We start from the raw sequence: 6,633 nt of genomic DNA, 5'->3' as shown, positions 1-6,633 counted from the left end.
CTTGAGCTGACCAGATTAACAGTGACTTGGTTAGAGGTTGACAGTGACATGATCTGTGACTTTGCTAGTGACTTGAGGTTAACAGTGATTGACTTAATGAAACATTATTTTTATGGACCTTTTGCAGCAATTCAAGTTTTAGGCATCTTCTGAATTGATCATGTCACTCTCAATTTCTGACCAAGTTACTGGTCATGCCACGAGCTATGTCACTGGCCAAGTTATTGTTAACCTCAAGTCACCGACATGTGTATAACAGTAACATAGCCAGTAACATGTGATTGACAATGAGTTGGCAAGTGACATGCGATTTTGGCAAGTGACATGCGATTGACAGTTACATGATCATTGACATGGTTAGTTAGTTAGTGACATGTGATTAACAGTGACTTGAGGTTAACAGTGACTTGGGCAGTGACCTCACTAACTCATTGACCATGTCACTGTCAATCCCTGACCATGTCACTATTAACCTCAAGTCACTGGCAAAGTCACTGTTAACCCCAAGTTATTGGCCATGTCACTGTTAACCTCAAGACACTGGTTATGTCATTGGTCAAGTTACTGGTCAGGTTACAGTTTGTAAGGTTATACACATGTCACTGACCAAGTCACTGACCAAGTAACTGTCAAGTCACTGACCAAGTAACTGACCAAGTAACTGTCAAGACACATGTCACTGACCAAGTCACTGACCAAGTAACTGTCAAGACACGTCACTGACCAAGTCACTGACCAAGTAACTGTCAAGTCACTGACCAAGTAACTGACCAAGTAACTGTCAAGTCACTGATCAAGTCACTGACCAAGTAACTGTCAAGTCACTGACCAAGTAACTGTTATACACGTCATTGTCTAGGCTAGGTCCTTAGTTTGTAAGGTTATTGGCCAGGTCACTGTTAACCTCAAGGCATTGGTTATGTCATTGGCCAAGTTACTGGTCAGGTTATAGTTTGTAAGGTTATACACATGTCACTGACCAAGTCACTGTTATACACATGTCATTGGCTAGGCCAAGTCCTTAGTTTGTAAGGTTATTGGCCAGGTCACTGTTAACCTCAAGGCACTGGTTATGTTATTGGCCAAGTTACTGGCGGTCAGGTTACAATTTGTAAGGTTATACACATGTCACTGACCAAGTCACTGTTATACACGTCATTGACTGGTTATGTCACTGACCATGTCACAGTCATGAACATGTCACTGATCACTGTTAACCTTAAGTCATTGGCTAATTTACTGGCCATGTCACGATCATGAATATGTCACTAATCATGTAAACAGTCACCAAATACACATTTTCATTTAAATTTTATATATTCTTAATTTCTTAGCTTACAAAATCAAAAGGAGAGCCGTCACAAAAGGTGTGAGGAGTATACAATAACATTAATTAGCTCATCTGAAATCAATCTCTCAGATTTCAAGCAACTGATTGAAGAGCTCTGTCAAAGCTCTCTTTCTACAGCTGAGGCACCTTTGATGAGGACGTGGTCTGGATGTGCAAGTCTTGATTGGCTGAAAAGCAGTGAGTAGAATCCTTAACCATTATGTTATACAGTAGCTAACACCTGAATTATAATACCCCGAGTGAAGATATTCCCCATAATTATGACTACCCAATTCTCTTGTGTTCACCAACAAACTTTACCTGACCAAACGAGAAGGTGGTTTTCCAAGGTGAAGACAGCATACGACCAGGTTGGCTAGAGTTTCTGGATCCTCTGCATCCTGTGAGAAACACAAAATGACTCCATATTACTCAAATATTGAAAACATGTGCATATTCAGTGCCATTTTCTAGTTGAAAAGCAGGATGTTCATATATTTGGAGCATTACTAAATCCATAATAATGCACACAACAATATTTGAACTCACAAATCAACATACTAGTGTGTCTCTATCCAATCAGATTGAGTTCAGCCATAAGACTGTAATCATGTACTTATGTATAGTGCAAATTATATTACATTTGTCCAAATTGACTACTACCTGTAGACATTTCAAAATCTCTAACTAAGCTACAACTAATTAATGAGACTTGCCTTGTTCCATGGTTCAAGAAGCAGTGTTTCCCTTTCCATTCAAAATCAATCTTGTAACCTGAGACTTCTCAGAGAAATCTTCGAAGATGAGATATGCCTCCTGTAACTTAGAACCACCCTGAATACAATGAAAGTGTAATTAGAAATATGGACTATAACTTCTCTGTAAGGGAACTATAAAGGGAGAACAAAATTCATGAACTACCACAGCCAGATTTTGCCATGCTGTTTCAAGTTAAGGTGTGGTCCTCATCAATCTTTTGCATTTCCTTCAGCCATCTTTTAGCATAATCAGACCTATGCATTTTGAGGAATATTTTGACATTCAGTGGATCCCTGAAAAAGAATAAGCAGCATGCATCAGACTTGAGAATATATCAAGATCATCATCATTTGATAATTGGAACAACACTTCTATCACGTGACTATGCGGTAATGTATGAACTGGTTGAGGCATAACTTATCACTAGCATCATTAAAGACAAAGCTAACATAATGCAAGAGGTACATTGCATAATCTATCTAAAACTTACAAGCATGCACAGGCAATTGGTTACTGCAATTCACATTTTTTCGACCTTAAATTTTGTTTCGAATATGAGTTTCCTGCTGCCACTAGTAATGGGGTTTTTAAATGATTTTGTACACATTTTAACCAAGTCAATTGCTTGTTCTAATAGGACTAGCTAGCTCAAGAAAACTAAAACAATACGGAAATCCGAAACATACTCCAACTAGAGAAAATAAAACTTCGAAGCACTTCAGGTGCATTCCTTATTAAAGACAATGGAAATGTAAAGCATTGTAATTTGTAAATTACTGTGTATATATTCTACTGACCGCATCAAAACTCATTTGATGTTAAATGATTAGATTTAAATGATTAGATGCAAGAACAAACCAGAAATTTAAATAATGCTAACACTTAAACTGCATATAATAGTTGCTGATGGTTCCACTAAATGTAACACTTGTAATAGAAAGTTGAATTACAACTAGAAGTCATGCACTCATAATTAAGTAAACTGAGGTTCAACAAGTTGAAGCAGAAGCATATTAAGATCAATACGAAAAGGCTAAGCATGACCAGTTATCAATGTCAATACGAAGTCATAAGTTAAAACCTACCTTTCAAAGCAAGGATTTGGGAGTTTGGATTCATAAGTGCAGAGTCAGCGTTGATTCGTCACACTCATATCAATAATCACAATACTATTCTACGGCATTGTTTCCCGAACACATGTGTACTTATTGGACTCCATAGTAACATGCGTAAATGTTATGAATTGCGGATTAATCTCAACACTCGGAAGCTGCAATCAGATCAGATCACATGAACTCATCAATCACTTTTTATAACAGTCAAAACCTCCCAGAGTACATCAAAAGCTGGCTACTAAAGCCAGCAATTCCTAGTTAGCTAACTACCAGATCTGAATAGAGACTATAAACTTCACAAACTCATAGATCTATCTGAAGCTTGATGAGAAGTAAAGCAATAAAAAACGAAGTCCAACTATGAATCAAGCACAGTATGACCAAAAATCAACTATCTGAGCTAAGAACACAACTGTAACAACAAATTGAACAAACTGAACCTAATGAATCATTGACCAAAATTGCACATTGAAAAGCAGAAATCATTAGAAATAGTTGAAGAAAAGAGTTATTACTATACTACCTTCGCCATAATTAACAGCAGCTCGAAGCGGATAGTCTCCTGCTCTTAGGTGAAATTTCAGAATTGAAGTTAGGGTTACAATCAAAGAAAACCTATAAATCAAATTCTTCATGATTTGGGAATCAAGAACCTGAGCTAAACACATCTAAGACAAACAATTAAGCAAAACCGGACAAAAAAAAACAGCAATCCAAAAATTTCATTTCGCAAACAGAATAAAGCAAAAACTGAATCAAAGAAAGCATTAGATCTTGAGAGAGGTGGTAGTTGGGATTGGGAACCTTTAAGCTCCTCATTTCTCTCTGTCACTACTCAAAATTACTCAAATTTCAGTCTCAATTTGAAAAATAGGACCAAATAATAACTAAAATTCTAGTCAATTTCATTCACCTACGTCCAAATATTACATTATCACGTTTCAACTTCACAAGCTTTTCCAGAAACCAAACAGAGATCAAATTAGAGAATTGAGAGAGACTGAGAAAGAGACTGAACCTGAAGAACAGCTTCAATGTCGGACTCGACGATGAGTAGATCGAGGCGAGCGAAGACATAGTCGCCGGAGACGTTAGAGTCCTTCTTCTTATCGATGTCGTATCGGTCGTACTTGTTGCAGATAGCCTCGACTACGCTCATCTTCATCTTCTACCGGGTTTCTAATCGGGTCTTTGTTTTGGGATTTTTGATCAAATGGAGAGAAGATTTGAGACCTAAAATTTTTGAATGTAGAGTTATAAACGTGTATTTGGCTTTAAGGGCAGAATGGACATCAGAAAAATTAAAAATTGACCTTTTTTAACATCATTTCATTATTAATAAGGACTAAATTAATATTACTAACAATTTATAATGGACCTTTTTATCAAGTGGGAAACTAGGTGACCTTTCTATCATTTCACACTCTAATGTGACCTTTTCCATCATTTCCCTTTATTATTATTATTATTATTATTATTATTATTATTATTAAATTGACAAGGTGGCTAGTATAAAATCATTGAGATTCAATTTTGTTTTCAGTATCTGTATGCTTCCAAAGGGTCGTTTATATATTGACAGCTGGAGAAGACAGCGCAAGTTTGGTAACACACCGTTGCCATAGTATTTGCAAAACTCCAGTTATCTTGTCAACTTCTTTCTTTTTAACAATAGAGAATAGACAAAATAAGGCCTTCATGGACCGTGGCAGAGCCAGGAATTAAAATCCGGCTAGGCCTCCAAAAATAATTTTTCTTTTTTTGGTGAGATTCGACAATATGAGGCAATAAATCTTCCTATAAAATTGCCATTTTGAATTTGACAGGTTTTGATTGCTAATATTAGGGCTGTCGGTCGATTCGAATCAATAATAGGCCTTACCAACTTCAAAACCAAAACTTTCGATTTCAAAATAGAGCTACCAATTACCAAACCAAAATTTTCAGTATTTAATCATAACTATCAAATTTGGTATTTTGGTTTTCAGTACGTATTACCAACTTTACAATTTTTGTAATATAAATTAGAATAAACAATAGTAGATCTTTAAATTTGATATATTGTCGAATACTTTATTTTCATCTCCCTTATCTGACTATAGCTCTTTTATGTACATATGACATCAAATTTTAGTCATGTTCAATAAAATCAATTATTTAAGGATTTTTTACTAATAAGTTACTTAAGTAACATGTATTACTAATCTAGTATTAGTAATAATGTTAGTACTATTATGAAAATAATATATTTCCAAAAAGTCGGTATATATATTGAAAACTAGAGTACATATAGTTAATACTAGATAAGTAGTACATGTATATTTCCTAATATTCTAGTTTCAATGCATAAATATTAACTCTATATGCTCTATTATGAAAATAATTATATTTCCTATTATGAAAACTAGAGTATAACTATATATGGTTAATATTTAGATAATCTATAGATTCTGTATTTACCAAAAATCAAACAAACTTTTTCAGTAATATTCGATTTCGGTTTTATTGGTTTCGATTACCAAAAAGTCTATTTATCAAATCTAAAATATCAGTTGGTATTCGGTCGGTTTGATAATAACCAAACCAAATGGTAGCCCTAGCTAATATGGAAGTTAGCCTATAGTGCACACTATACCATAGACTGTTTCGCAACATTGAAGCTGAGGAAGATTGTGGAATGATGTCTATGGTATAGAATTGCCAGCTGATCAGGTCTGTAATACTCTTTAACTGTGCCATAAATTGTTGGACGTATTATATGATTTACCATCACTTCTGGATTAGCCTCATTTTCAGTCTTTTGTAGGTTGAGAGTTATTTAATTGCTAGAACCCTCTGATCACTTAGCTCGCAATTACCCTTTTCCAATTGTACAATCCTCTCTGTTTCCTAACCAAAAGAATTCTTGCATTGCTAATGGTGCGCCTTTGAATCAGCTAGTAAAGAATTCTTAGACACTCGCTGTAGTCTCAGCCCTCACATAGTGGAATTTGATTGTGTTAATTTGGTCCCAAATACCAGTTTTTTATAGTGTCTACGAATTGTAATGAATTCCACAATATGCCATTTTGCTCCTCCTTTTGCTATGTTCCCTGCACTTTTGGCTTGGTTGTCTATTAAGGTACCTACAGGTGTATTCCACTTATTTTGAGGTTCGGTTGGCGGTTTTGCTTTATTATTTTCTTCTATTGTCTTTCTTTTTAAGATCTAGTGTTACAAGCGAATCCAAATTAGCTGTAAAAAGTGGTAGAACTGTGGGACTTAGAGAGTTCAGAGTGAAAGGCTTGGATACTCGAGTGTGATTGGTTTTACTTAATCAACTATCCTTGGTTAGTTAATTGCAGGTGAAAATAAAATAGGAAACACCCTCTCATCCTAATATTTGCCTTCGCTGCTGGAAATGCAATAATTAATTAATCATTATAATTA

General features: G+C 35.3%; 1 pseudogene; it reads right to left on the bottom strand.

The window, feature by feature from the left end:
- Positions 1-1,263: 1,263 nt before the first annotated feature.
- Positions 1,264-4,369, bottom strand: LOC112181349 (annotated as a pseudogene).
- Positions 4,370-6,633: the final 2,264 nt, after the last annotated feature.

This window comes from Rosa chinensis, unplaced genomic scaffold (genome assembly GCF_002994745.2).
Source record: "Rosa chinensis cultivar Old Blush unplaced genomic scaffold, RchiOBHm-V2 RchiOBHmChr0c29, whole genome shotgun sequence".
Taxonomy (NCBI): Eukaryota; Viridiplantae; Streptophyta; class Magnoliopsida; order Rosales; family Rosaceae; genus Rosa; species Rosa chinensis.
The sequence above is the reverse complement of the archived record's forward strand: the minus strand, read 5'-3'. Positions and strand labels throughout refer to the sequence as shown.